The 19788-nt window shown below is 38.2% G+C and overlaps 1 long non-coding RNA gene across 1 annotated transcript; it reads right to left on the reverse strand.

Moving 5' to 3' along the window:
* Positions 1–18: 18 nt before the first annotated feature.
* LOC135221506 (uncharacterized) lies at positions 19–18827 on the reverse strand. Its single transcript, XR_010315990.1, has 4 exons — positions 18668–18827; positions 2041–2129; positions 285–480; positions 19–78 (listed from the first exon to the last, which is right to left on the reverse strand). It is a non-coding gene; the product is annotated as an uncharacterized LOC135221506 (long non-coding RNA).
* Between the last annotated feature and the right edge of the window lie 961 nt (positions 18828–19788).

A 19788-nucleotide genomic window follows, 5' to 3' on the forward strand; every position in this document is an offset into this window, starting at 1 on the left:
AGGCCTCTGCTTGGAAAGCACGCTCTGAACTTTATTTAGTTCCTCTCATGCTGAACAGTACCTGACATTTTCTCTTGCCTGTGAAACAAGGAGAGGTTTATATTAACTAATTAAAATTTCATTTACTAACTAATGTATTACGTACTCTAATTTTGTGATAATGAATATCTACATCAATTTTATGACAAATGAATGTACTTGTATGGTTTTAATTTTTCACTGTTATAATAAAGAAAATCCTAAAATGAAACTTTTTAAATGAGGATAAAGGAATTAAAACCCACCTCTTTTCTGTGTATTCAGTCTCTGTCTCGTGCTTGCAGTGTTTTTCTTTTTGCTCTTAGGTCTCCTGCTTGCTGTCTTCTGAGGCCTCTTCTTGCAGTCTTCTTGCTCTAAGCCCTCTTGCTTGGAGTCTTCTTGCTCCAAGGCCTCCTGCTTGGAGTCTTCTTGCTGAAAAGTACAAGGTGTTCTCTCTCTTGCCTGTAAAACGGAGAGATTTATATTAATAATGAATTATTAAAATTTCATACATTAAATAATGTACTACGTACTCTAATTTTGTGACAAATATCTACATCAATTTTGTGACAAATGACAAACAAATGATTGTTATAACACTGAAAAATGAAATGGCCATAAAACTGCAAGAAAACTCCTAAGAAGAAACTGTGTTTAAACGAGCAGGATAAAGAAAATAAGACCCACTTCTTTTCTTGTGTATTCAAGTCTCAATCTCTTGTTAGAAACACATTTGAAGGCTTTTCTTGTCAAGCCTTCAAAGAGCATCAACAACAATAAATCAAGATAGTACATACAAGAACAGAGATCGAAAGATACACAACAGAAAAAGAGGGTCATATCATATTCTCTCAAATATGTGGCTTTAAATACTAGTAGTCTTTCCTTTCCAATTGTATGTCATTTACAACCATTTGAAAAAAAGTTTACAGCTCTACATTAAGTAATTTATCTCAAAACCAAATTATCTCTACATAAAAGCATTGCAAATTCAAACTGTACTTACAAATCTCACTAAAAACACCTCAAATTTATTGACTAATAAAGAAAGCCTCTTGCGCAAACAATGATGATTAAAGTTTGTCATTAGTACTAGGATTAGTACTAGGTATAAAAAACTAAACCACTTCAAAAGATACAGAGAGACTAGCAAAATCCAGAATACTAATTCAAATTAACATCCACAGTAATAATTAAACTGAAATCTAAACAATTAGGCAAATGCCATTTGAAAGCAAATTTTTCCTTTGGAACACAATCACGCTTCCCTGGCAGAATAATATGTACTGGGAACAGGCTCATTTTGGAGTCAACATGCACTAAAAACCTTTTGCTTATTGAAAACCGTTAATATTTTTAGATTTTGAAGGCTATTTCTATTTCAAGCTACCAAATCTTGGTCAGTTTGATAACAAATAGAGAGCATATAGCCCTATCCTGTTCCAATGGAGTATCTGGTGAAAGCTGTGGTTTATGCTAGAGGCTTGGCCAGCTTAAAAATAAAAGTGCTTTAATATACTATACTGAAAATGATATATAAAAGGATACCTTTCAAACGTTCCACTGCAGCCTCAACACAAGCAAACATTTTGAGTTTAAGCAAGCCAGACAGAACAACTAAATGCAACCTTCGTCAGTAACCAACTAACAAATTAACCCTACCTAGTAGTACTTGCGTGTTAAGAAGTCTAGTCAGTGGTCTTCAAGACCCTTGAGGAAAATTGATGATCTTACATCCCTGAATTCTGTCAGTCACAAATACTAGGTATAAGAGAACTTCAGCTACACTACTGATTCATTTCATGTTGTGAAATTGGAACTAAGTTCAACTCCAAGCAAAGATGCACCAAATTACTACTCCCCTAAGACAAATCTCCTAGTGTTTTAATTATGTATTTCCATTTTTTTTTAATCTCACTTGGTTTTTTTTTCTTTTTAATTTACTATTAGTTTTTTAATAACTGATCTCCTCTCTCTGTATTTCCCATTACCTTCTGTTACTTCTCTCAAATGAATACGTACCATATTCTTTGGAAGATTGAATTTCAAGACAATGGCCCCTGTGGGGTGGGCTTATTATGAATAGGTTCCATCTTTCTGCAAAGTCATTCCTGCAAAGTGGATGAAGGATCATTTCAATGCAATGTCTGATGAATGCAGCCTAATCTATATTATACTTAACAAGCTAACAGCAGAAAATTAAGGAAGTGAAGTTGGCAAAAACGATTAAAAAGGGAGTATCTCCACAACTTTTAACATTTAAAGCTGTTTTTACAGTTTCACGCTAATCAGTAACAAGACATAATTATGACCAAATATACTGAAAGTATAATAAACCCCTTGTATTCACAGGGGATGGGTACCAGAATGCCAACCCCCCCACCAAAAATAGCTAAAGTCCATGAATACTTTAAAACCCATCTAAAAATTCTTAGAACTGCCTAGTATTTTGATAAAGCACAAAATACTAAAATGCTTATATACCAGAGTTTATTAATAGTTTTACCACAAAAAAGTGCATTTAGTCACAAAAATATGAAAATACAGGAATTTGTGAATATTTCTCTGTGAAAAATACAGCAAACAGGCAAATTTTCCACAAATAATGGGTATATATGGTCCACAGAAAAATCTCTGAACAGAGAAGTCCGTGAATCGTGAGTCTGTGAATAGCGGGGGTTGACTGTATACATAATAGTATACATATATTTAAAGGACGTAGGTTATCAAATGCCTGTGGACAAGACTACTCGTTTACACGATCTATACATAAAACTTAAAAGCTAAAATTCCACCCCAGGATCAAATTACAGATCTCCCAAATCTCTCTCCAAATGGGTGTGACTTCTGCTTCAAATACAACCAGAAGTTGTGGAATGAAGGGGCTTGTATCCTGCCCAGCCCAGAAAAATTAAGAAAGGGAGAGACTGAGCCCCTGAGCCCAAATTATCATCATAATCATTATTATGATTATTCCATGTTAATGGAAGGCCTCTGACCAGTGAGAAATCTTACACAAAGCCAGTGACTATACTAGACACCCCTAACCATCTAATTACAGTTTGATTCTGGACAATCAGACCACAAAGTTGCAAATTTTGACAATTCAAAACAACAGCTTGGTCCATGAAAAATTAAGCACTGGAGCATAAGCTTAGCTAGAACATGACCAAACGTTAATGTAACTTGCAAAAGGACTTCAACTGTCTAGGGCGAGTGGCAGCTGGGACTGCTTAAAACACACTTAATGTTGTGACCAATACTGCATTCTAGTGCTGTAGAATCTTAAAAAAGAAATACGTATGGAGGGGAGGGGAGAGAATTATGTAAAAATCACTGATCACTAATTGGCAACCCTTTCTCACCTGTCACATTACTTGACATATTTGATAACTCTGGACTTTGAACTTCTGGTGGAGTTAAAAAGATTAGGGAAAGAATTCTTTACATGCATCATTTTGTCCAGACATTAATATCATTAGAAAATATTAATAAATATTTAGTAGATGTACCATAAAAATTCTTTCATTTCAGTAAGAGAAAGAGATAGAGAAGAGTTGTTCTTACTTAAAAGTGAAATGGAAAGGTTATTTCTTTAATTAAAATACTATCACATACAAATTTTGTAATTACACTTTTATTATTATTTTAAAATATTAAACATAGTACATACATACTACAGAGAGAGAGAGAGAGAGAGAGAGAGAGAGAGAGAGAGAGAAATTATTATATTTAATGTTATTCAATTTACACACAAGCTTGAAAACTTAAAATTTGCATTAAAAAATCTAAATTTTGTTCAGGGTTTCTCCAGGATTCGAAAATGTGTTAGCGTGTCTGAAATACTTGTGTGTAATTAGTTAGGTTCCAAAGAAAAGTTCGCGCTATTGTGAATTTGCACAAATTGAATCACATAAGACTGCAGCATTTATATCATATTATTTGAAATGAATCTCACCTACTGTTAAGTTAGCCGATTCCCACAATAAGAAGAGGATGGTGGGTGGTGCAGGTTGATAAAAATCCGCTAAGCCAATCAAGCTAAAGGTTTCTTGCATGAAACTCAAAATGATTCTTACCTGATCTGAAATTCTTTCTGGATTTACTCCCACCAGCAGCTGGATTCCATTCAGGAAGCAAGGCTTTCATACATGTGCAGCAAAGAGTAGCCTTATGGAGAAAACCATTTTGATTCAGTAGAATGAAACAGAAGCAGCATGTTTTATGGTTTCCTAAAACAATAAAACAAAAGGTTAACTTTGCCTCTTCCAGGGTTAACCTTTGACAAATGTTCCAGGTTTCTAAAAGGTAACTACCTCTTCCAGGCTTAACCTATATGATTAAGTTTAATTGCCCCAACAGGACAGAGAAGAGTTCTCTGTAAAATTTAGCCTTATCACCCTCGGCTCTAATGCAGAAAGATAAAATAACATTCCCTTTACCAGTGCTTAGAGAGTGCCAGCAATAATTTTAGTCATTAACTGCCAATAGGGCTAAATAAAAGGCTTCATAGTAAATAATTCACAAAGTTTATACCTGCATCTCAACTACAGAGACACTGATATAGAGATGAAGAGGCTTCAGTCTCAACACCTTACGGTGCTGATCCTCGGTGAGATCTAAAAGCTCATGATGGAAAGTATGGAACGGTAAACTCTTACCATCTCTAAGAAAGCAGAAAAATATTAACGTCTACTTAGATTCCAGGTGCTGAAATTTCTCTAGAACGGCACCCTCAGCAATACGCAGACTGCTGCTTCTGACACAAGGCCACTTTTGTTTTCCACTTAAGGATAGATCCTATGACAACCTGAAAATCCTCCGACTATTCCCCCGGAACAGTGCTTGACGCTCCAGCTGCTGTTCACCAGTAGGATTACTAGGTCAGCGAGCCAACGAAGCACTGCCGGAACGAGTCCGGAACGGAAGGAAGAGCCCAGAGGAGAAGGTAAACTAGTAAACGCCTGGCAACAGCAACCGGTCAGGTGTTTACCACCCTCCGAGAAGCCGTGAAATAGCCTACTACTAAAGGGGCAGAAGACGGCAGGCCAACTGACACCCTAAAGGAGGTAACAGCCAAAGCTATACTTTACAAAATGTATTGATAAGGAATTATTGGAAGTACCAACTAATAAAGGCAAGCCCATCTACGAGCCTAGCCTAACCCTCCAAATTCGGTTACCCCAATCTGGTCAGGTACCCTAGGATTGGCGCCTACTAGTTCGTCATGAAAGAGGACACTAAGAGCCTAACCTAACCCTCCAAATTCGAATATATCGACCTGGTCAGGTAAGATAGGCCTAGCACCTACATTACGTAACAAGAGAGGAACTCTCTAGTAAAGGATCCCCCTCCAAAACTAAAATGTCAGTCTGGTCAGGTTAGCCAGGACTAGTACCTACTATGGGTAGCGAGAAGTACTCTAAACCGCCTAGCCTACCTTCCAAAACCTAGCCTAGATCTGGCTAGGGTAGGTAAATATTCGTGTAGGACTTCCAAACTTCATCAAAATACAATTAGCAATATAATATTATAATATGATAAAATAAATAATACCACATACACTACATGCATGAGCAATGCGAATGAATGAGGGTTTCCTTTACCTCCCAAAACTAAAATGGCGTATCACTAGGCTAGCCTAGGTCGCCTCAAACACAATACTCGCGCATGACATAGGAATGAAAATTATCACCGCACTCTCGTGAGGGAACCAAATCACTCCTGAAGGACTGATGATAAACAAGGGAAACCCCCTAAAGAGGCTAAGTAATGTAATGGTTCAAACCGTGATAAACCAACCTCTCGGAACCCATCAGGAGCGAAATGGAAAAATTTACAACAGTAACGTATACTGTGATGTGCAAAAAAGGTTAACAAATTATATACCGCAATAAAAAGTTGAGAAGACCAAGCACACGGTCTACCATGCATCCAAAATGGCCGACTCGGGAACAGCGATACACTCGGCTCCCAAGACTCATATTATGCGAGTTGGATTTTAAGTCTTAGTCTGGGAATGATTTAGAGGTTTCTTTAGGCTTACTGTAATGATGATGATATTTATATAATTATCATAGTTTTGGTTTCAACTTTCCACTGATGATCTTTGGGTCTTTGTTAAGTAGGCTGTTATGAGGCAAAGAACCTATAAGTTTTTGTTCATGCATGTCTACATGACATTAGCATTTTCAAAGGTGGTCAGTAGTGTCTCGTAGTTAACAGCATTATATTCTGATTGTAGTGAAGTTCAGGTATGCTATCTTGTTTTAAATTTCCATAAATGCTCAAAACCAATCCCAGTTGAAATATGTCTGAGGATAATTTTGTGTTAGGTTGGATGGAAGTTTTGCCGATGCACTTTGGGAAGCCACATTGTAGGGTGGGTTCTTTTACATAATTAGTGCAGGATGATGGGAACAAATTTAGAGGTTACCAAATAAAACACTTGACTTTCCTTAATTTGTTACCTTAACCTATAGGCTTACTGTAATGATGATGATATTTATATAATTATCATAGTTTTGATTTCAACTTTCCACTGATGATCTTTGGGTCTTAGAAACCAACAGACGGATAAACCAAACAAAAAATGATCCCCATGACTTTAGTAAAGGACATCAATTCTAAATGTATCTCCAGAAGATGGATATTGCATTGGACAGGGTCCCACAATTTAAAAGTTTTATAATTCCTACAAAATTTCTACCCATCTTTCCCAAAGCATAAGAACAGACTTCTCAATAGGTGAATACAAAAACTGTATTATTGAATTGCAACCACAAGCACACACACAAAAATACACACAGTAATAGGAAAAATATATAATAGGGACACTTACGAGTTTTTGGCAATTTCTTGACTAGCAGAGTACAGTGGTGCCTCGAGATACGAAAGGCTCAACTTACGAAAAACTCGAGATACGAAAGCCAATACGAAAAATTTAACGGCTCTACATACGAAAAGTTTTCAAGATACGAAAGGTTTCTGTAAAGTCCCAGATTCGCCCAAACCACCAATAACAACTTTGAAACTCGCGTGCCGCCAACTTAGTAGACTTGCCACCATCCTCCTGCTCTCCCATTGGTTCCTGATGCTAGTCGTGGCCATGAGATCCTTCTCTCCTATTGGCCAGCATCCCTCCCATCATGCATCTATGTACGTGGTGGCGTGCCTCGGTCACTCGGTACCAGCATCGTTATCGTACGCACGCGGTATTCGTTTCGGGATCGTCAACAGTTTCTGAATCTACTAGTCAGAGTTGACGTTGTGATGGTGTTTGTGTCATGTGTATTTAAAAAAAAATTTCTCATTTCTTTTCATAGAAAATGGAAAAAGAAGAGCACCTCTTGAGTGACGACATATATGATATGATTGACCAAGATCTCTCTCGTGGGATAAGTGACTCAAGATCTCTCACATGGGATAAGTGATCAAGGTCTCTCTCATGGGATAACTGGAAACTTTGCAAGGTTGGTAGAATCTCCACTCCCTGCTGAACAGAGGGTTTTGACCAATCATTTACAACATGCATACTAGTATAATCAAGGCACTTCAGTTTATGTTGAAGGTCAGCAGCCGAACATTCAGTACCCAAATCAGTTGCAGAGAGAGCATTTGGTTGAACAGGGTTTTGATGGACACCAGGGCCAACAGAGCCATGAGGTGCAACAATTACTATGAAATTCAGGGCCTCTGTAACACGGTTTTTTGGATTTTGCTCCTTATCAAAGCATCGGAGGTAGCTGAAAGTTGACATATGTATATTTTACAACTACACACAAATTTTGTCAGCATTATCAATAACCTAAACCCGATAGTTTTAATTTTTATAGAGTAAAAATGATCTAGCCGACGCCATGGCCAATGATTGCGAGCCAAGAGTTGAAAAACATTCATTTCGTAAGCAAGGTAAACATCGTTTTACGAAATGTTGCCCCGCCCATCCACTAGACAGAAATCCATTCACCTTATTCCATCGGCTCTGAAACCCATAGTAGTGAAGAATGGCTAACAGGATTTGGAATTGTCCCCGTGGTTGCAAAACTGCATTTGTCTTACGACTTGCAACTTTATACAGTCAAGAGAAAGCCCGTGGCCATACTTAATATAGTCTGAATAGGTAATTATTCAGTTTCTAGTTTAAATCCAATGTTTATGGTCTGATTTGTATTTAGCGTAACGTGATTATAATACTTGTAATGTCATTCAGGATTTCGAACATTTCCATTAACTATTCACTATGTCACCAAGAGAGAGAGAGAGAGAGAGAGAGAGAGAGAGAGAGAGAGAGAGAGAGAGAGCGAGAGAGAGATGAGAGAGAGAGAGAGAGAGAGAGAGAGAGAGAGAGAGACGAGATGTATTTGTAACAGTCCTTTATATAACTATTTTTGTTGAAATAAGATTTTTATCCAAAGTAAATACAAGCTTATATGTGCTAAAATCTCCAGCAGACCAATAAATCATCCGATATAATTTTTTTTCTTCTTCTTTAGTCTGTACGACCATGTTGAGTATAAAGACTTTATGAATGGCGGAATGATACATAGATGTGGGTGGGGTATCTGTGCTAGCGTAGTAATACTACTGTAGTAGTAGTGCCGCAAAATTAGTAATAGCAGCAATATACATGAATTAAACGTTTAGGCCAACTGCTGGGATCCCTGAGGACCATTTAGCACTTCTTACAACTACTCGAGAAATTAGTTTTTATAGCCAGAAGTTACATTTCTAATACAACAATGGCCATGATAGCCTTCATTGTTATCCTGAATTATAAAGAGGCCAAAGTGGGTGGAGCCTCATGACGTCATCATTCTGACGATAATTATTGGTGAAGGTGTAAAGCCAAAAAACGATAGTCTATTTTTTTTTTTTTTTTTTTTTTAGTAAATAGGTAGATAGCCGATAAATAAAACCGCTTGACATTGGATACAGCAGTTATCAAATCAAGCTTGTCTACTATGTCTTTGAAAATTACCAACTATTCCCTACATCTTGTCAATCTGATTGTGACCTATAAACTAGATTATAATTTCTTAGGACACTCATTTGGGAGTTAGACTAATAATCAAAGTGTTTTTGTATTTATTAACATATTTCAGTGGAGAGGATTCAGAGTTCTTAAAGGTGTACTGCTTTGCTTGTATTTACATGTTTGTCATTGTTGCCAGAGGTATAGCCTTCGTTACGTATAGCCAATCATCCATCGAGAAAGAGGGAAGAAATGCTGTCATAAGTTACGTAACGAGTGCGTTCGAAACCTTTTCTCTGAGTAAGTTTGCCCCTCTTCAAAAAAGGTCACTTTTACATTATAAGTACCAAATTTATTCAACCTACGTAATGCAGAATACAGTCAAAATTTATGTGCAGATATAATGTGTATTCTGAATAAGCGTTATATCTATGAAATGCATAGATAAAAAGTTATTGCCAAAAAACCGTGTTACAGAAGCCCTGAATCTCATAGTAGTAGATAATTATCAAGACGGGCAGCCATTAATGAACACTACGCGCTGGCCTTGTGGGAGATTGCCGCTTTTCATAAAGTGCAATCGTTTATAGGAAAAGACACCCCCCGAAAAAGCTCACACAGGTCGTATGCTTGCGCAGTTCGATGACGTTTGCCCGAGTCGTTTCAGGAACATTGTGAAAAGTAGGCAGAAGCAATCTTCCTTGGATCGTTATTTTTTGAAGAGGCCTTTAGCATTAGCAGGAGTAAGCAAAAAGGAAGAACCAAGTGATAAAAAACAAAGTTGAAAGTGGTGAAGAAATTGAAATTTGTATAAAAAAAATACAAAAAAAAAAAATTTAGTTTTTTGTAAAGTTAAGTTACAGTTTTGTTAATGTGTTTTGTAAATTTTAGTAGTTTAGTTTTCCTTACATTTTTTTATGTGTTTCGTAAAGTTAAGTGTACGTACGTACGTACGTACGTACGTATCTGCCGTTTGTCCTCCTCCTCCTCTGCCGCCACTTTCGGAGATAGCCTCACTCGAAAGGTAAGCTTCCACATTTTACGTACAGTATTTCTTGTATACCATGTACACTAATACACTTTATTTACAGGTTAATTTGCATTACATTATTAAGTTAGGTATTGAATGGTCCAATTTGTTGTAGTATCATTGTTTATAGGTCGATTTAGCTTTATTATGAAATTTACTGGTGTGTTTTTGGAGGGCTTGGAACGGATTAGCCATTTTACATGTAAAATGTGGTCCAAGATACGAAAACCTCATGATATGAAGGGCGCCTCGGAACGGATTAATTTCGTATCTCGAGGCACTACTGTATAGTTCTCCTTTCCATAGATTAGATTAGATTATAAAGTTTTTGGCACATAGCCAAGCGCCGGAGCCGAGGGGCCATTCAGCGCATATATATCTTAGTAGACCAGTGGGCCTGCCACTGGTCTCTACAATAAAATCGAATGGTATTTTTAAAATCGGAAACAGGGACGCCCATGTTGGAAATGTGCCTAAGCCTAGTTGCAGCCTTAGCAGCAGCGTCGGCTCACTCATTCCCAACAATTCAACATGTGACGGAGCCCAACAAAACCTAACAGAAAAACCTCTTCTATTAATTAAAAGATAAAACCAATCTTGTACTTCTTGCACTAAATTTAGGGTTGCAAGAGACTAGGCTTTTAAGAGAAGATAAAACACTTAAAAAAAGTCGGTAAAAATGGTAAAAACCTTGTTAGTACAAGAACTATAAAAAATATACTTAAGAGCAGTCAAAACTGCCAGCAGTTCAGCTGTAAAAACAGAGGAATTAGATGGAAGCTTCTTTTTAATAATATTATCACTAGTCACTACAGAGCAACCAACACCATCAGAACCCTTCGAACCATCAGTATATATATGTTGAGAATCACCATGTTCAAAAGTATGGTCCAAAAAAACTTGCCCTCAACTGATCACCAGAGCTGATACTCCTGCTGTCCCTAATTGGGCAAATTTCTAAGTGTGGCCTATTCCAAGGAGGAAATTTTGATGGCGAAATTTCAGCTACTGCAGGGGGTAGTAATCCCACCTCCCTGGCAGAGCTTGCTAGTCGAACTTCAAGCGGCTTTGGCAGTCTAGGTCTATTTGGGGCTCAATCAGTTGGTTCTCTAACATACTTATAATTAATTGGGTTCAGCTTTGATGTAAGTACTCTTGATATGACTCTCAAGCCTAATTCCTCCCTACGGATAAATAGTTGGGGGAAAACCTGACTCAACATATAGGCTTTCTACTGGAGAAGTTCTATAGGCTCCCGTACAAATACGTAAAGCCATATTATGGACAACATTAATTTCTGCAGTGTTGTCTTGCATGCACAACCATAAATTTGACACCATAATCAATTTTGCTTAGGCATAAATCTGGTACATCCTCAAAAGGGTGATTCGATCTGCCCCCCAATTAAAATTAGAAACAACTTTAAGAATATTAAGACGAAGCTTCACGTTACATACAACTTCATTAACATGTTGAGCAAAAGTTAATTTCTTATCAAATGTAATACCTAGATACTTAATGCTATCTTCATAAGGTAAAATCGAATCATTTAAAAACAGCGTAGGGATCTCTTCCACTCTTCTTAATCGGCAAAATCGTATAGCTTTGGTTTTTCTGGTGAAAATTTGAAACCTTTAGCACTGGCCCATAATGTTGAAGCATTAATAGCAGTCTGGATCTTTTGACAAGCTTCGACAGCTGTAGACTTGCTACAGATTATTGCATAATCATCAGCAAAGGCCAGAGAACCATGCACCCCGACAGGAACTTGTTCTAGTAGGCCGTGACGGCTCTACATTAAAGAGCGTTGGGCTAAGGACACTTCCCTGAGGTAACCCTCTTCTTGAGGGTAAGCAGAAGAAATGTAAGAGCCACTCTTACTTTCAGGTAACGTTCTGACAAAAAATCTTTAAGACAATAGAACACCCCCAACACCCCACTCTACAAGTTGCAAAAGGATACCCCCTCACCAGGTAGTGTCGTAGCTTTTTGCAAGGTCAAAGAACACTGCAACAGTCTGGTTTTGCACAGCAAAAGCATTCTGTATCTCCCCGGATAAGGAACATCAAAGGGGTACAGAAGTACTTCTATTTTTCCTAAAGCCAAACTGCCGATTAGATAAAAGATTCTTTGAATCCAAATACCACACAAGTCTAGCATTGACCATCCTCTCATAAATCTTGCTAACACAACTAGTTAGAGCAATTGGCCTATAATTCTTAGGAAGGAAGGAATCTTAAAAGTTTTTTTAAAACAGGTACAATAATCGATATCTTCCAAGACTCTGGTGAAGTTCCTGAAAGCCAAAAACTGTTTAAAATGTCTAAAAGAAATTGTTTTGTACTTCCAGGCAAATTTTTTTGAATAATCCCCAGTCAGCCTCCCCTACCTTCCATTTTGGTAAACATGGAGATGGAATATTTTTCATAAAACTTTAAGTGAATGGGCCAATGATCACTGCATGATCATTCTGGTCTACTACCCACTGGTAATCTAACCTCAAAGACGAAGAGCAGATAGTGATGGTCAATGGCTGAGTCAGTATTATGAAAAAAGATCATGTCTTGTAGGGGTAACCATCATTCATTAAAGTGATGTCATTTAAGTCAAGCAGCTGTTCTATTATTAAACCCCACCGGTCGCAGTTTGGCTCTCCCCAGAGGGTGTGCTTGGCATTAAAATCCCCCATCAGAATGAAAGGTTTAGGAAGCTGGTCTATTAACGTCTGTAGATCGGTTAATTCTAGCTGACGAGGATTACCCTGCGCATCCTGTCAATCTATTTTCCAATGATGGATCAAGGTAGAGAGAACAAATTGTGATCCATTTATAGTTGAAAATTTGAACTGCACAAGCCTGCAACACAGTGTTCAATTGAACAACTCTGATTAACAGACTTACGGACTACGATGCCTGTGCCTCCCTGAGCACGTACACCTATCATGGGTGGAGACCTATGAAATGAATAATTAAAACCCACGTTGGGAGTGTGCTCTCCCAACTTTGTCTCTTGTAGACACATCGCAGATAGATTATGTTCCTTAAACAGAACCCAAACTTGCTCTCTATTTGGTATAAAGCCACGGATGTTCCACTGCATGAGAGCCATTATTTAGAAGATGGCATCTTAAAATTTTCTACCAATTTAGGAATCTGAGTCCTGGAGAGAGAGATCTTATCAGTTTTACCAGAACTACTTGATCTAGATCTGGGTGATATAGATCTTTTAGATGATGGGCCTTCACTTGCCCTTCCAGTTTTGCTTTTATTTTTCCTATGATGGCCGACTGACCGAGAATGAGGCGAAGAGGGAGAAAGGGCCCTCTTCTGACGAATAAAGACGGCCTCTATCTCCTCACCGTCATCTCCACGGTGCACTGTAATGACAGGATCAGGTGAGGGCGCTCAATGGTCAGGCAATGTCTGTCAGAGAGAAGTCGTCAACAGTTTGAGATCTGGCTTGAACCCTTGAACCAACAGGGTCCCCTGGCTTGACCAGTCTCTCTACAACACGAGGAGCCCCGCCAGAGGGGCCATGAAAAGCCCCACTAGGGGGGCCGTGGGGAGCCCCACCAGAGGGGGCGTGGGAAACCCCACCAGGGGGGGAACGGGGGGCTCCACCAGAGGGGGCATGGGAAACCCCATTAGGGGACCCACGGGGAGCACCACCTGAAGGGGCACCAGAAGTAGCAATATCCGGCTGTTGTGCCTTCAAGGCATCTGAATAAGTTTTCCTTCCCAACAGCTTCTTGGCCTGTCCCACACTGATGTGTTCAGCAATAGATTTAAGTAATGCCTCCTGTTCTTTTTTAAATTCACTGCATTTCTTATCTCGGGCTCGATGTTCACCCTTACAGTTCACACAAATTACCGGTTCAGAACATTCCTCGTGCTCAGGCTTGCCACACGATTCACAAAGTTTATTCCTGGTGCAAACATTTGAGGAGTGTCCAAAGCCAAAACATTTAAAGCACTGGAGCACTCTCGGTCTATACGGACGAACTTTCATAATTTCATTGTCAAGAACAATTTCAGATGGCAAAAAAGGATTTACAAATGTTAAAATAATCATAGACAAGCGGGGCACCTTGAAAACCTTCCAAACCACGTCTGGACCACAATCTCCAAAATTTCCTCTTCGTCCATTTCATGTAAATCTTCATTGAAAGATGACACCCTTTGCGTAACTAAAATTATAGTGAGGTTTTACCTCTTTTATCATACCTTCGGGATCAAGCTTTAAATTTAGGAGCATTACTGATTGAACATTGGTCTTGGCATGAACTAAAAAACTATTACGCCCAAAGCGAGTTACTTCTGGGCTCCCAACATTGCCTATCTTTCTGGCTTACCAACCTTTTCACCTTGAAGAGGTTGCCTCTCTCACCATGTGTTGAAATAATCAACCACTTAGCTGGGTCTGGTGATCTGGAGGTTTTACTTATTTTATTCGAATCTTTAGTTTCAGTTGGTGGTCTATATATCTCAAGATAACTAGGGACCTCTTCTGCCTCTACAAGTCCAACACTCATAGAGTCTGACCTAAACTCTCTGTAGGCTCTGTGAGCTTCCGATTCATTGTTGAAAAATATCCAAAATTCAAAACAACCATAATTTTTTCCAAGTCTATTCCGTAATTCTTTTATGTTCCCAAATTTACAAAATTCATTAAATAAGGTTTCATAATTCCAGTCTAAAGGGACTGGTTTTACATACAAAATGTTTGTAACAAGGAGCTCATTTGAAAAAGGCTCCAAAGTCACAATAGAGGAATTACCAGAATTTTCCTTGTCCTTATCCTTGCCCAAGTCGTCAACAGAAGGTTTTAGTGTCTCCATAAGACGTACAATTGATGATTCGTCCAGGTAGCCCCCCACCCACCATGGAGCCACATTTAGAGGACAGTGTTATCCCATACAGGGCTGCCCTAGGGGTACCACCCAGAATATACACCCCCACCCTCAGTGCTTAAGGCGTCATGATGTCCGTCGAGATCAGACCCAGCACTAAGAGAAGGGTTTGACATCTAAACTTTCCCCTCGCTCGACCACGTTAGGTACTCGAGTTCTACGGGTGAGGGGGCATGCCAACCATCCTCACCCTCCATCAAATCCAATGAACAAGTCCAAATCATGTCCAAAACCAATCCAAGTCATCAACATAAAATCCGTGCCTTATAGAAGGAGGAAGCAGAAGGAAGAAAAGTTTTAGTAAAAGGAAAAGGGCTGACTCAATTAGTTGGATCAACAGCTGGGCACCAAGGCCCAGCAAGAAAGTAGTTCCCACCAGGCATCAGGGCCCAGCTGCTGAACCCCAAGCCCCCCATCCTCGGCAAGGCTTCAGCATCTGGGGGTCCTTTCCATAGGTCTTGACTGGAGAACGGGCTTTCAAGCAAGCCCGGTGCCACCCTAAAACTGAAACAAAATCTTATTTGAAAGCTTGAAGTATAATGACACACAAACCTTATAAAAAATACTAAATGGTCAATACACACACAATGCTCTTTTACTATGAATGATGTAAAAACCAATATGTACATAAAAAAGTACTAAACAAAATTTATAATAGTACTATCTTTGGTAGATCTAAGCCCGTATACCACGGTGAACTAGACTGTGGCAGTTGACGTATTTCTACAGAATTTTACCTCTTGAACAAGAATTTAAAGTAATATTTTTTCGACCAGCTGTAATTAACCTGTAATTTACCTTTGAACTCTATCCTATGGTAAGTGGTACCGATGGGAATGCAGGGTTTTGTTGGGTCAGTAATACACTTAAGGGAAGGTTTTGCCGTGTTAGTGTCATTTCCTCTTATTTATGACATTTGAAACACTAAATACAAGCTGAAAAAAAGCGATAAACAAACTGATAATGGAGCAGTTACATAACCAAAATCCACCTATTACTACTACTATTACAATGCCGAATCCTACTAGGTTAGGTTAGTATTATAACCTATATGTTACACTTCCAAGATTACCTTTCTTTAAGGGGGGATAGCCCCTGTCAGGTAAAACTTTACCAACTCGTACCTGTGCCTTCCTCTCTCAGTACCCCACCCCGTTCTCCCCTTACTGGACATATGGCTGCCTGGTGGTAACGTATTCCAACACCCCCTATCAGAATTCAAATATAGCGGTTTGTTTGTTCATGTTCTTGGCCCGAACCAAAACTTCTAAGATTGTTAGGTCTTGGTCTTAGTAGACTATGGCAGTTGGCGTTTTCCTATGTTATTTTACTTACTTTATGAGAGTTTAAGGCAATATTTTGTCAGTCAACTGTAACTAATCTGTTATTTACCTCTGAACTCTGTACATCAGTACATCAATTGCACCCCTTTTACAATCATGTAGTCTTCAAAGGTAAATTGCGGTTTAATAACAGTCTGTCAAATAAATGTATTACTTTAAATTCTTGTTCAGTAAGTAAAATAGGGGAAACAACCAAGTGGACTAGCTGAACCAGTCTTCCCCACTTGATCCACCCTCCGAAAAAGTACTTTAACATGTCCTGACACCGTATATGGGCACCAGTCACGAGTGATCAGTGGTGGGAGCAGCACCTCGAGACCTCTACTCTCCTTTTGAAGTATTATCTCCAAAGTTAGAAATTAAGGTCATATCTTAAAATTAAACAGAGTTTAATGAAAGTCTAGCCATGTGCACTGCAAACATACCTCCACGACGCTTTCAAAACTTTTACTTAAAACACCAAATACGTAGAAGATTGACGCTATCTCGACGTTTGCGGAGTCACTTGTGTGAGCAAACTTCCCATTTCTGTGCTAAATCCACACACCACTTGTACCCATAGATGCTGGGACACTTTCTTCAACAACAATAGAAAACAATGATGCCATCGCCCGAGTCCAAGGAAACTCGCGATTTTTCAGGAGGAAAGAAGAAGTGTGCAGGATAATTTTGAATTACATAAATTACATTCATGATAATTTGAAAATATTCGTTGTTGGAAATTTAAGTAGATTCCTGACTCAAATATCAACAGTTTTGCTGTGAACAGTACCTATGGTATTGTTCGCTCTCTTAAAGTTTATCAGTGTTGCCAATTGGTGTGTTTACCCTCCAGAATGGGTATAGGACTTACACAAAACCGAGGAAATAAGTGAAATTCGCATATCTATTTGTAGTATATATACATATTAGAGCAATTTTAATATTATTGCATTACTATGACAACTAGAATTCATGGAAACAGTTTGTACATGCATCGGTGTATGCGTGAAGCTCCACTAAATTGGCAACAATGAAATTTTGCCATTCCTAGCATGCAAGCATTAAAGGTTACATTTACTTCAAGCATAAGTACAATTAAAAATAAAAGAAGTCAAAATAGTAATGAAGACTTGAATCAATGAAAAGCGAGAAAAAAAAAAAATTTCTCAAACAATTCACTAATCTATCATCTGCTCGCCAGTGCTTTTGGCAGCCATATGTACATACACGGTGTCCATAAAGTCCCAATAAAAGTATTTATTGATCAGAAACCATGTAACAGTAATGCAGTTTTTTGTATAATGTTCTACATTAAAGTTTACATTGAGCACTTCATTCCACAAAAAACTACATTACTCTGTTATATATATGGTTTCTGAGCAATTTTTCGCGCCCTGGCTTCACTGTCAACACACTCAACGTATTTAAAGTGCAATTTGTAGTGAATTAAGAACAAAATTGTATAATTACAATCAAATAAGCACTGTGAAGTTTCATTTGTGGTGGCAGTAAGGATAAAACCACCGATTACAAGGTAAATATGAATTTCAGTTCAAACCATGACCCAGGGAATAAGAACTTTCACAAATATAGGCAACAAAATGTTTTCTTGTGCTGATAACAACTGCAACTTTGAGTAAGATCAATAAATGTTACATATATACGGTAATATTGTTCATATGAGCGCTGGGAAGGCTGGGAAAGACGTGGGATCGATGCCGGTTACGAAAGGGACCGGATGCGGAAGACGCCATATTGGATTTTAAAACTGCCTTAACATTTTACGAAGACCTCACATGCTTATTTTAGCTCGTATAGTGCTTTTATATATCACATTATGTTGACGAAACTTTAATCTTTTGAATGGTATGGTTAAAGATGTAATTGTATTCTTGTTTCACCAATTAAATATAGAGTGAATAAGGGTGATCTACCGGAGTATGATTGATTCAAGGCGGTTGTTTCCCCTAACATAGGAAAACGTCAACTGCCATAGTCTACTTTACCGTGGAGTGCGGGCTTAGAATTACCAAACAAAATACTATAGGTAACTAATTTCCAAAGAAATACCCTACGCGGAGTTATTACTTTAGATTTACAATGACGTGTCCTAGCCTAGCCCTTAGGCTGAAGACCTATCCATGGGATCACTAGGCTAATGTGATATTTTAGAAACAACAACATCACAGGATATACTACAGTAATATTTTTTTAATCACTAAAATTTACCACGTAGGTCCTAAAACAATACAACTAACCAGGCTTTGAAAGTCATGTCCTGTCTTAAACAGACATTGCTTTCTTAACCTCACGTGCCCTGCCCTGATCTGGCAGGTTGCTGAAGGGGAATCAAGCGCTAAACCAAGTCACCGAAATAACATTAAACATCGAAAAGGTCTAAACATACTCACCAGAGTAAGTGTCAACAATAGATTTATCCATCACTTTAAACGGGAACACTTCTGATAGCTGGTGTCAGCTGTAGGTCAAAAGGCCATTTGGCTTTCTTTACTTTCCTTCACCAAGCCAATGACCCTAATCTGGGTTGGGTTGACGGCTTGACGCTCCTTGGACAGGATTGCCAATGCCAAATGACTTCATAGTCAAACCATCATACAAAGCCTAAAAAACCGCGGCAATTGCCTAAAAAGTGGGCAATTTTTTTCTCCAACTTGAAATAGTGATTGGATAGAAATCAATCAACCAAGCTCTTGTGTGCAATTATTTAATGAATAACGAAAAATTCTAGTGCATATACTACTTGGAAGTACAAAAATAAAATTAATTCTCATTTTTCCATACTTGGGAATACTGTTTAACAAAAAGCTAATACAACAAAGAGAGAAGAACCAATGTAACAAAATTAAAACGGATTAAGTAATGCCGCAGTTTTGTTTAACTAAAGTAGTCCTATTTTAGTTAAGTAGCCGAACCATTTCATAGCCCGCGGCAAGCAGTTCAAAAGTAGCCCAATTGGTCGGGTCAAATGTGTGTTTGGCAACACTGCCTTGGTGCTTAAGAGTCCTTGCTTTCAGCAGAGGAGAGTTATTCCTTTGACGTCACTCATTAGTGCTATGAAGAAGAAAAGATCCGTTTAAGCTGTCGGAAATGACAAATAAAATTAAGACTTTATATATATAGATCTATATATATATATATATATATATATATATATATATATATATATATCTATATATATATATATATATATATATATATATATATATATATATATATATAGTATAACCAAACTATAAAATTCTCACAGTTTTAAGTTCTGCAAACACCTGTAAAAGAAGACTCTGGCAAAGCTGTTCCTATTCCTGATAATATGCACGAAAAATAAATAGAAAATTTACAGGTGGAGCAGAATCTCAAGATAGTATAAGCCGGGCAGTATTTGAAGGGGAGTGCAGAACTACTAGACTTCTCTGTTTTACTGATGAAGCAACAGCCTTGGAACTAGTGGCTAAGAAAAATTTGAAATCCTCTGTTGTTTACGGTGATTCGAGGAGAATCTTGAAGGCTTATT

This window comes from Macrobrachium nipponense, chromosome 2 (genome assembly GCF_015104395.2).
Source record: "Macrobrachium nipponense isolate FS-2020 chromosome 2, ASM1510439v2, whole genome shotgun sequence".
NCBI lineage: Eukaryota > Metazoa > Arthropoda > Malacostraca > Decapoda > Palaemonidae > Macrobrachium > Macrobrachium nipponense.